Here is a 12,333-nt window from a genome sequence, read left to right as displayed (position 1 = left end):
GATGCACGGGGCACCCATGTTCCAAGGTGATTCTGGAGATGCAGGCATGTGAGTGGCTACAGGTGACCTGTGACGTGGACTTTATTTGGAACAGGTAGGGAGCAGCAGAGGGTGTCTTTGTGACCAGCCCTGAGCAGATGTCAGGGACTCATGAATTTTCCCTCCCAGCAGGTCTGGCAGGTAGAGGTTCTGTAGCCTGGGGATTCATTTATCAGTAGCACGATTTTTTCATCAAATGATTTCTTGTGCCGTGAACCAGACTGGGGCCTCAAAGAGGAGGGAACATTTGGATCTATGTCCTTATGGGTCAGAGAGCAGGGAGGGGCTGGGCTCCAGGCTCGGCAGCTGCCTTGAAAAGTCCCATAGCCTGGGAGGTCAGAGCCAGGTCGTGAACCCATGACTTCTGCCTCAGCTGCGGCTGTGCCCTCTTGCCTGCATAAAGGTCCTGAGTTACTTATTCATCAACACTGGTTGCCTTTCATTTCCACGTGACCCTTTTGGCCAAGGATTCACTTAAAAACAAAAGGCAGGGGCAGTTGCTCATTGAAGGCCCAAGGTTCAGCTCCAGACCCATGGCTAACATCCCTTTCCATTCAGTGCCAAGGTGCAGACGCCCATGGGGAGATGTCCCAGTCTCCCCTGCTCTTCTGTTGCAGTTGGCAGCTATAGCTGGCCTCTAAAAGTTTATCCAACCTGGATTCCATCTGCAGCTGAGTCCTGAGTGCCAGGGAAGGTGAGAACAGACATCCCTATGGGACATGGTTTCTCACAAGCTCTGGGAAAGAAGCTTCTGGGACCTCTGGCACATGGGTTCCCCTGGTTTTTTCCCACCTCAGTGAATTCCCATGGAGGAAGGTAGCACCCAGGTTTCTGGGTCTGGGTTTGTTTGGCTCTCTGGAAGCATTTGCTAGAAGGGCATTAGTAAATTAGGGATGGTAAAGAGACACAAAGCCAAGAGAAATCCTAGCCATAGATAAAAAGTGCAAAGGATGACCTGGGAGTGAGCTACAGGAGGGGGCGTGACCTGAGTAACCACATCTGGTCCTTGAGCGTGTTTGAGGGGGGAGGGCACCCAGGTATCCTGCAACCTGGACATTTCCCCTGTCACCAGGGTGAGGGGAGCATGCCAACATAGGGTGCAGATTCTGGCAGCTTGTCTCCTTGATTCCTGGGGACCTGGGAAAGGGCTCAGGTGTAAGGTGGGAAGCTGGGTGGAGCTGGGAGGGTAGGGGAGGAAGGGAGAAAAAGCTAGTGTTTCCTCAGCCCAGGTCCTCCAGAACCACAGCCTTTAACTTAATGCCTGCCCAGAAGAGAAGACATCAGGGGTGGGGGGCTGGAGGAGGGGCTGGGGAGCCCAGCCAACACTCATCCTCCTCTTCCCAACCAGGGCTGTGATCAGATGGAAGGACTCTGTGGGAGTGATTCAGGAACACCAGGGCCTGAGGGAGCGTGGGGCAGAGGGGTCTGGATCTCTAAGCTCCTGGAAGGGTGAGGAGGGCGGGAGAGCTTGCGCAGGAGCAAAGTGGAGGGAAGATCCTGCTAAGGCTGGAGGAGACACCCAAGAACCCATTCACTGTCAGCAGCACAGACCCAGAGCTGGACGGCTGGCAGTTGGGGGGATTCACAGCCACCAAGCTGTCCATGAGCTCATCCCCGAGTGCCCGGTGAAAGGCCAACACCCAACATCCCAGCTCCGGCCCCACTGCCCTCTGTCTCTCCTTCAACCACCAGCTGCCCCTCAGGCCTCCCTGCCTCATCTCTGATTTCACAGCCAGAGCTACCAGGCCGTGGCGACCCCTGCCCCTCTCCTGGGTCCCCGTAGAGGCTGTGCCAGGCGATCAACTGAGGAGAGCAAGAGCTCCTTTCAGAAACTGTAGTGGTGATGGTGGTGGTGGTGTGTGTGTGTGTGTGCGTGCGTGCGCGCACGCGCTGGGTGGGAGTGGAGGGGTGGGAAGCTGACAGCTAGCAAACGGCAGGGTGTGTGGGTGAGTCAGCCGTGTTAATGAGAAACACCACACCCCGCTGATTAGGACTAATGAAGAAGATCAGGGAGGATGGGGTTTCAGTCGGTGATATCTTTATAGGGCCGGGGGAGCAGGACTGCGCCCCCAGTCACATTTCTTCCTTAGCAAGGGCACGAACAGAGCCACTTTGGCTACTGCAGGAAGAATGGAGGTTAGACACGAGGATGAACCGTCCAGGTCAAGGGAGTCCTACCCGGGAAGGGGTGGAACCAGGAGTCTGGGCAGAGATCACACATGGGGGGAAGTTGTGTGAGATCCTGCGGCACCTGCTCCCATTCCTGCCCTTCCTCTGATTTCTCTATGTTGACTCACTCCAGAGACATTCCTGCCACTCGGAGCTGTACCCCGCAGTGGCCTAAGTGCCTTTTGAAATCTAACTGACATCTGAAGAGGACCTGATGGAGGGGGTGCTGTGGAGAAGGCTCTAGGCTGTGTCCCTCCCATCGGCAGCCTGGAGGGGAGGCTCTGGTTTGAGGTCTTGACGGTCTATGCAGATGTTCACGACCCAGGGGGGCCTGGCAGGGCTGAGGGCAGAAGGGAGATGGGGTGGGGGAAGGCCTGGGCATCGCCGAAGGCCCTCTTTGTGGCTGCCCTGTCCTCGTGGCAGAGACAGAGACCCCCCGAGAACCCGCAGTGTCACCCACCCTCCATGCCAACTCAGCCAAGGGCAAAGGCACCAGGCGCGCCTCGCAGATGTTCCAGTCTGCTGTGTGTGTGCGGGCCTGCAGGGAGGGAGGGCAGAGGCTGGGAGGGGGGACAGGATGGGTGTAGGCAGCACCTCCAACACCTCCTAATTTGCATTACCGCTGACACCCTTCTGGACCAAGAAAATGGAGCCCGAAATAACAAAGGGGGAGGTGATTCCCTGAGGGGGCCTTTGAGGTTCTCTTTCCTTGCCTCCAAGCTCCCAGTGCTGAGGGCAAGAGGGCAGCCCCACAGCCGGCCCCTGGTTAGGGAAATGCACCTACTGCTGCTCCAGACACCCCATCCCGGCCTCCCACTTCCCTTGGCCCCAGACCCCCCAGCCCTGCCCCTTTCCTTCCTGGGAGCCTATTCCACCCACCCTTCCTTCCTCTGGGAACCCTCTCCTTGGAGCCCCCCTCACACCTTTGCTGACCCCAGCTCTGCCCAGCTGGGAAGTTGTTCTCTCCAGACCCTCCTGCCTCCCCCTTCAGACTAGGCATTTCCCAGGGCAGGGCCCAAACAGCCCCTGCCAACCTGGGAGCTGCTCAAGAGAACATTCTGCATGAGAAATAATCCAAACAATAGCAGGGGAACTTGTGAGTAGATTCTAGAAATGGTGTGAGGTGGGCCAGGGTCCAGTGTGAGACCCCGGCCCTAGGGCTACGGGGTGGGAGGGAGAGGGGACTCCCAGCTCCACTGGAAGAGGACTCTGTCCATCGGAGGTATTGCTAGATGTCAGGTCTCTGCCCTGTAAGATCCTTGGAGAAAAGGACCAGGACTGTTCCATTCTGATGTATGTTTCCTCTGCCCCAGGGACTACGGCACCGACCCCCACCAACACACTTGGTGCTCGATTTATAAGCACTGAATTTACTTCTGTCCCAAAGAGGGCAGGGAATGATGTGGCAGCCAAGGCTTGGAGGCGGGAGGTGGCGAGTGTGATGGGCTGAGGAGAGGGAGATGGGACCCTCTGCCAGAGGGTCCTGGGACCCGGACGAGCCAACGGTGAGGGTGGAGGCAGAGCAGAAGGACCTGGCAGGGAAACCAGGTCGCGAGAGACAGCCGAGAGAGCTGTGAACACGCTGTGGGGAGGAGCGAAGGATGAGCTGAGAACTTCCCCGACTCCCCTCCAGAAATGCTATTTTGGAGGGAGAGAATATATGCAGTGCAGGGGGCAGGGTGGGGGGAGTATGGCAGCTTCCACAGGGTCAGCGGGACCCCCCCCTCTGCCTCCACTCTCCCCGGTCAGCCATCTTCACTGGCCCTGAGACCTTCCCACCCACCCACCCCCGCCCAGCACTTCCCTCCTCATTGGGAAAATCTTGCTCTCTTGAGCGCAGGAGGAGAAAGAGCTTGGAGATTTGCAACTGGCTTCTTGGCACCCGCCTGAGGGTCCCCTGGGTCCTCAGACCTAGGGAGAAGCTTCTATTTCCATGACTGCCTTGGAGTGAAAATGTGGAGGGTACCATGGGGCACAGGGTGAGACAGGCACCGAGTACGGCTCGGGGGGCCTGAGCACTTCTTGTCCCCAGCTCCATACTTAGGCACTCAGCATGGATCCCCCTCTGGCATCAAACAGGGAGGGAATTTGGTGTTAAAAGAGACCAGGGCAGAGGCTGCTTCCAGGGCCAGCTGGGTTCACCCACAGGAGGTCCAGCCCCTCCGGGTGGAAGCCCATCTTGCCCCTTTGGGCCAAGGAGGCTGGACAGAGGTCAGTGTGAAGTAGAGCCTTGCTTGGCATGAAGGGAAATTCCTGTGCCCCAGCTCAACCCTTCTGAGGGGCCCTGACTCATTTTGGGACGAAGGCTCCAATGCCCTGCGGGTTTCTGTGGTAGCTGGGGCAGGGGGCGGGCAGAGTGTGTAGAGAGCACTGGGGACGAGGGGAGACTTTTGTTTTCGTTTTTGGAGCTTGGCTGTTTACTGCCTGAGAGCTCAGCTTCATCTGAAGGAGCAAAGATTGGATGAGATGGGAAGAAGGTGCTGGGCACGGCTGCAGTAGAAGGAATGTTAGGTTAGACTTTAGGCAGAACTTCCTGTGAAGACGCTGGGACACATTTCCCAGATGAACCGAGGGATCTGGTTCCCTGCATATTTTCCACAGTGAATCCCTCCCTCTCTCTAAGGCTGGGCATTTGGGCTGCCATTGAGGCAGTGCAGGCCAGAGGCAGACAGATGAGCAGAATGACCCAGTGCAGGCAGCGGGGCTCGGAAGGGTCCAGAGAGGAAGATTGAGAGTGGGTGCCGGTGTCAGAAGACATATGTCCCCACCCCAGACATGGGTGAGGGATCTGAGTTAGAAGACCACAGGTGAGAAAGCCTGTCCCATCTCATTCCCTCTCCCACTGTCCTAGCATCATACTTTTCTTCTTCTGGCCCTTATAGACCAGGGAGGGAAGGAGAGGAGGGGAAAGCAGCCACAGTGAATGGGCTCCTTCTCCTGTGCCTGGAGCAAGAGGCCTGCAGGACTTCTTGGCGGGGGGAAATGGGGGTGCTGGAGCCAAATTCCCTGTGGTAGAGAAGCTGGGGGGGTGATCAGCAGAGGGGCAGGGGGAATGCAGGAGCCCGTGTTATTCCATCCAGGGCCCCCTGCTCCAGAGGGATGCCCAGTCCAGCCTTTCAGCCCACGGTGAGTAAGGGGATGGGGCCAACTGAATGATGATCACATCCCTCCTCCTTCCTGGGGCCCGTGGCCTTGTGGGTGTTGCAGGAGCTGAACTCTCCCATTCCCCAGCCCCCAACAGCAAAAGCAATCTATGGATGGGAGGTGGGGGAGGATCAGGGGATGGTGAAGGAGATAGGTCACCCAGAGAGGCATGGGTGAGGGGCAGGGAAGAGGACAGTGCCCCCTGGTGCTGGCCTTTATGGTGGGCCCAGCACACACAGGAACTTACCTGGGGGATCAGAGGGCCCCTTGCCTGCTCTGGCATCCCACTCCCTCCTGGACTGACAGGTGGTTAAGCCTGAGGACAGAGGAGGGACTGAACAGGACTTGGCACGGGGGTCTCCGAGCTCAGGGATTTGTGTGTCTCGGGTCTCAGGCGTGGCCCTAGTCCCCCACAGTGAGCACATGTGGGTCTTTTCCCCACGGTGGTCCTCCAGACTCATCCTGTCACACATAGCCCCAGATGCACAAAGCACACACACATCCTTCCAAAGTCCTGGTTGTGTGTATACACACACACACACCCTTCCTCGCTTACCAGGCTCCCAGTGACACCCACCTGCAGAGACACACTCCTCCCAACACGCATGGCCCACACGCACAGTCTCAAACAACCAGGAACAGAGTGCCACACAGCATGTCCCAGGTGCCACAGGGACATGGGCACGCATTGCCATTCATTCGCACATGACCCCACGTAGACCCCAGGAACAGTGCACACCAACACATGCGTGAAGTCCCACGTGCATATGCTCCTGGCTTTGAAGTTGACCCCGTTATCCAGTGGTGTGCTGGTAAATGTTCAACAACGGGCTCTCCAATTTGAGCTGCCACTAGGATAGCACTGAGCATTGGGAAGAGACACACATAATCGGCTCTTGCGAGCTGGTGTAAGCCAGCTCTAGCCCACCACTCCACTATCCTTTGTAGAAATCACAAGATAAACCTTAACCGCAGATGGGCAGCCCCCAGGAGGGCTGCCCCTGGGCAGCAGTGACTCATTAAGGCAGCTTTTTCCCCATGGGGGTGCCTCCCCTTCCCTAGCTTCTCCACCCCACACACCCCGCTCCTGTCCAGACCCCACTTCCTGTCCCAGGTATGGAGGGTGACAGACCCGAAGCTACTTCAGGCAGGCTTCCAGGAGGAAGAGGACAAGGAGATGCCGCATGTTCTCAGAAAAATGCAAAACCTCTCTGTGCCCAGCTGCTGATGCTCTGTATCTGCCCCCTTGTGCCTGGCCCACCCCTCGTTTCCTGATTCTTCTCCCTGGTCATTAGGACCAGAAGTCTGGTCAACATTAAAAGCTGAGAAGGGGGGAAATTTGCACCTTGTAGGGCAGTGACGGGAGGAGCTCAGAGCCTGTTCTGAGAGTGAGGACCTCTCGTCCCACCCAAGCTCTGAGAACGTTGCATCACTTCTCAGAGATTCTGCTCCTCAATTAGAAAAAAAAGGGAAGGGACTGGACTGGGTTGTTTTAATTTCCCTCTCGGCGCTGACCTTTTGGCATTCTATATTTCTGAGATTCTTCTAAAATCTACTCCCTTATTGCTAATCCGGATCCCTTCTCAGCTCATGAGGGAAGTGAACAGATGTGGTTTGGGGACTGGGGGCAGTGAGTGCCATAGCCAAAGGAGCTGGAGGCTAGGCCTGGGCATCTGGATCTGGGGCCTGACAGCCCGTTTTCATTTGGAGGATCTTCCAGCAGCCTCTGTTCTCTTCGCTGTGGCTCCTGAATTATTCCTGCCACACGCACATATTAGAGGAAAAGGGGAGGGGAGGGAGAGAGAGGAGAGAGGGAGGGAAGAAGGAAGAGAAAAAGGAAGGAAGGGAGGAAAAAAGAAAGAAAGAAAGAAAAAGAAAGGAGAGAGAACGAAAGGAAGGAAAAGGAAAGGGAATGAAAGAAAGGAAAGAAAAAATGAAACAAAAAGGGAGGAAAAGAAAAGTGTTCACCCTGGATCCAGGAAGCAGCCAACCTAACCAGTCAAGTTGCTGGGGGGACATGGAGAGGATGGGGGAGAGCGGTGTTCCTGGTTGTTACAAACTCTTCCCTGTGAATCTGTGAGGTGGGGGCAGTTCCGGGCCTTCCTGAGCTTGGGCTGAGTCGTGCCAGGGCAGAGCTGAGTGCCCTCACTCTGCCCCATCAGTGCCCCGGGCAGGGGCTGGGGTCCAGGAGGCAGCCCACTCCTCTGCCCACAGCCTCCTGCTGCTGCATTGCTGCTCCTTCTGAAAACAACTGAAACCACAAAATTGGCTTGTGGTTGGGTGAATATCAGTCACTGCTATTCAGCTTGGCTTCCTCGGATGACTAAGGGGGTTGGAAGCCCCTCCTATTAGCCCCCCAAATTTTCAGAGGAATCAGAGGCAGACATGGAAAAGTGGTTTCTTTTGGAGGCTTTTGCTGGAATCTGAGCTCCCAGATGGCAAGGCTGCAGGCACTGTATTGCAGCATGTCTGTGGGCCCAAGGGTTTGGGAGGTCACCAAGGTGGAGGGTAACATTATTCCTGGGCTACCTCACCCAACAGCTTGGAGAGGGAGGGGGAAAGGATGAGGACACTTAGGTCTCCAACGAGTCTCCTTTCAATCTGCCTCTTCCAATTCCAGTCCTCACAGGAGCCAGGAGCCGAGCTGCTGCTGAGGGCGTGACTGGGCATGGTGGGTCCCACGGGCAGGGCCTGGGGATCAGCTTGGCAGCCCAGCTGGTGCCTGGGCCTGGGGTCAGTGTCCTCAGCTGGCACCTCCCTCCCAGATGGCTGCGTGACCTGGAGACAGTCCCCTCCCCTCTCGGGGCCAAATTGTGCTGGTGGTCTTTCAGGCAGGGTGCTGCAAATGGGAGAAGCCAGGCTGCACTGTGAACGCCCAGCCCCCGGTCAGTGTCACCTAGAGTTTGATAGTCTGGGGTTTGACAGGGCCTAACTCTCCATCCTTCCCAGAGTCAGGAAGAGACAATCCAGGTGATCCTGAGTTTGGGATGGAGGTGGCGTGGGTGAAAGAGACACTTGCTTTCTTTCTCCTGGATATTGAAACACACTTGGCCCCTTTTCCTATCTCCTCCTTCCTGTGCACCAGTGGTAGCCGGCGCCCAGGGAGAAGACTGCACCCTCCTCTCAGTGTTGTGTTATGTAAAGCGGAGTAAAAGCATCCTTTAGAAAGTTTTGCTATTTTTATTGATCTGTAACATCTCAAAGGAAGAAGTGCGCTTGCCATACAAATACACGTCAAGACCAATCCCCTTCCCCCTTGCCACCCCCAAGCCCCACCACAGAAAATGTGGGAAGTACCAGCTGAGCCTGATCCACCGGAGCCGTCTGGGCTTTGAAAACGAGCTCGGTCTGGGAGGCAGGAGGGTGGGGTCTCCCCGGCTCGGTTTTCCCTTTTAAGTGACTCTATCACTAAGCCTCGATTTCCCCTTCTTGACCTGAAAGACTTGCATTCTCTCAGCGCTGACCGCTTGTGCATCTGTGACGCTGGTGAAGAAAGGGGAAAGGCAACCCTTCCCTTGACCCCTGCTGCCCGCCCCCCCCCGCCCCCCCACCCTCGCCGCCCGCCGCAGTTCTGCTCCCAGTGGCCCCCTCCCTACCCAGTTCTGCCCTTCGATCTCTTTCTGACTCTGATCTCTTTCTGTCCATCGTCTCAGTTTCTCTCTCCAGCTTTCGTTCTCTGTCTCTCCATCTCTCTTCCTGTTTCACTCCCTCGTTCTCCCCGCCCCGGCCCCAGGCTGCGGGTGGGCGCACGTGAGTTCTAGATTGCCGACTCAGGCTTTTCTAACTGCCCCCTCCCCGGGATTCAATTTCGCCTGCTCTCATCCAGGGTCCGGGAGTGGGGTTCATGGGGTTCACATCTCTTTGAGCCTTTGACCAGGTGGGAAGGTTGAGGGTCTACCTGGCCTATCTGTGACCTGCCCCGACCAGCTGAGGGTTGGGAGTCCCCTGGTTGGAGGAAGAAGGGTCATTTTTCTGTGAAGGGATGGGCCTACCTCCTCACTGATCCCTGAATTCCCCAAACTTTGGGGAGGCCCAAGGTGGGGCTTCTCACTTAAGGAGAGGGAGGGACTCTGTTTAATACCGCAGGCTGCAAGCAGTAGGGCACACACGGAGCATTCCAGGAGGGATGGAGAGTACATGTGCACAAGGAACATATGAATAACATATGTGGGGAGAAAACCTGTGACACTCATAGACACACCAAAGGCATGACATCTCCCCTCCTCCACCCCACTTTCACCTTTGGGGGTTTGGGGGCTCACCCCTAATACCAACCGTACGTGTGTGTTAAGCACACACACACACACACACACACACACACACACACACACACTACGCTCCTGCACTCGCGCACACATGAGCTAGAAGAGCAGGACTGGGGAGCTGGGCTGAATGAGGGGAGGGGAGGGGCAGGAAGGCAGGGTAGCCCCACCCCCATCCCCTGCCCCATGCCCACTATCCACCTCCTGGTAATTGGCCGGGTCTCTGCCCCCTTGACTTTTCCCAGCTTCGAGGAAATACCTCCCTTTAGGGGAAAGCGAGATCGTGAGGGGAAGCAGGGGAAGCACTGACTCGGGCAGAGGCATGAGCCTGATTTTCCAGTCTGAGGTGGGGCGGAGCAAGGTGGCACTGGGGACGCCCGGGCGATGGGGCCTGACTCAGAGCCAGAACCACAGAGCTCGTCTGCTGTATTGTCATCGGGGAACAAGAAGCCACCAGGTTTATAAGAAACTGCGATTCATCTCTGCCCCCTTCCACCCCTCTGCAGGGGATCACAGTTAGGCTCGAGGAAGAACTTACAGTCCAGGCAAGGAAAGGACTGTGTCTCAGATGATCTTTTTGGAAGTCTTCCCTGGGTTTGTTAAGGAAGGATGGTATGTTTCAGGGAGTTTAAGTCTTGAGAAGAGTCTCGGGCCAGAGGATGGGGCCCTTGATTTCCCCACATGAGCTGTCAGAGAAAGCCCCTTCCTACCCCGCAGACGAGAACAGGAGCTCTTAAGCCCCACTTGCTGTCCCAGAGCTACTGAGGGTGCAGCAGGGGCATACAGGGGTCCCCAGAATCACAGGCAGCTGGGTTGGCATGGAGAGGGGCGGGGCAGCTGGCCCCGGCTCTGCTGGTCCCCTCTTGGCCACTGGCTCACAGGTCCCAAGGTGAGAAGCAAGATGGGGAGCGAGTGCAGGTTCTGTTAGCAGAAGGGCAGAGCTGAAGGTGTGCTGAACCTCGGAGTGCGCAGAGAGAGGGAGGCAACACTGCCTGGCAGGGAGCATGCCCAGTGGCGTCCTCCTCCTATTTCTAAGAGCTGCCGAGGCCCCCTCCCCACTCACACAGAAACACCAAACCGCTTGGATGTGTGGCAGTGGGCCCAGTTTTCAGGGGTGGGGAGTTCAAAAAAGGGAGGAATGCCTCTGCCCCCACCCCTACACCTGGAAACAGGACTCCTGCACTCCTGGGTTCTTCTGTCTGGACCTGTTTTCCTCCACTGCCGCCATGCCCAGTGCAGCCTGGGCTGTGCGTCTGAGCCAGTCCCTGCTCCTTTTAGTTCCTCAGTCCTGCTCCCCCCCCCACGCCGCTCCACCCCCCCACCCCAGCGTTTTGCCCCGTAAGTGGGATGGGTTTTGCTGAGTAATGGAGCTCAATTCTGCAGGGTCATCAGACAGAAAAGAACACTAGGAATGACTTCTCAAAGTACAGGGGACACACACCAGGGGTGACCTGGGGAGGCCTTAAGGTCTTGCCTTTCTCCAGAGGGAGGGGAAGGGCTCTGAGCCGGAACTGGGGTGGGTAGGATACTTAGTGAGCAGACAGGGATAGGGGATAAAAATAACTGAGAGCCTGGGGAAATAAAGCCACCCTCTGAGCTTTATTTATTCAGTTTCCTCATCTGTAAATGAAGAACGGATAGTATCCTCTTTACAGGTAGGGTCATGGGGAGGGCACAGTGCAAGCATAAGGGTTCAGTACAGGGTCACCAGCTTGACGAGGTACTTAACTTCTCTATGCCTCAGTTTCCTTCTCTGCAAAATGGGTACAGTGGTCCCCCCCCCAATGACCTGCGGCCTTGTGGAGCCTAATGAAATCAAGGGTATGAATTGCCTGGGTGTGTTCTCTTTTCTCATCCTCTGTGCCCTTAAGCAGCAGTAGGATCACCAGGAAGAACTCAGGTTTTTCCCATTTCCAAACTCACTGGGAGTCAAGGGATGAGACAAAGTACAAACTGGATCAGCAATACATCCAGGGTAGTGGGAGCCTGAGAACCCTGATACACAGCCCACTCCTGGGGCCCTGAGCCTTGGGTGGTGATTCCAGGTCAGTGTGCCTGTGTGTGTATCTGTGAAATACGAAGACCCTGGGCCCAGTATCTCAATCCCCAGCCACTGGTCCAGTTGCTAAGAACTTGCCTAATCATAGCCATCCCTCCCCAACCCACAGAACATGTCAGGTTCTGATGCCAGCGATTGGAAAGAAACGGAGGCAGGCATGAGGTGGGGAGGCTATGGGCAGCCACACCAGCTTCACGACCCCTGTGGCTGGAGATGAGGGTCCAGGGGCTGCCAGCTGCCCGTGGCTCTGGTGGAAAGAGGTTGGCAGGTTGCCTTGTGACACTTCCTGGGTAACTGAGGGGGGTGGGCAGCAGACAACAGGCTCCCAGGGAAATCTCAGACTTGTGTGTCAGAGCGGATCTGTGTCTGGTATGGTAAGTGGGGTTAAACTCAAGGTCAGACCGAACCAATCTATTTCCATGTCTACCTGGCCTTGGGTGCCCTCCGTTGCAGTGGCTGGGACCCAGGTGTCCACTCAGCTGGAGATGGCACTGCTAATGCCTGCTCTGTCCCTCTGCCCAGACGCTGGTTGTCTGCCTGATTTCTGCCTGTGCCTGGGATTTATGAGGAATGGAGCACAGCATATAGGGCCTAGGCCTCCATTCCACTCCCAAGTTGGGGGTGTTAATCTCTCCATAGGTTTGGGGGATCTCAGAAAAG

The sequence above is a fragment of the Monodon monoceros genome, unplaced genomic scaffold (assembly GCF_005190385.1).
Source record: "Monodon monoceros isolate NGI ecotype Baffin Bay Population unplaced genomic scaffold, NGI_Narwhal_1 Super_Scaffold_9, whole genome shotgun sequence".
NCBI classification, from domain to species: Eukaryota; Metazoa; Chordata; class Mammalia; order Artiodactyla; family Monodontidae; genus Monodon; species Monodon monoceros.
This window is presented reverse-complemented; position numbering follows the sequence as displayed.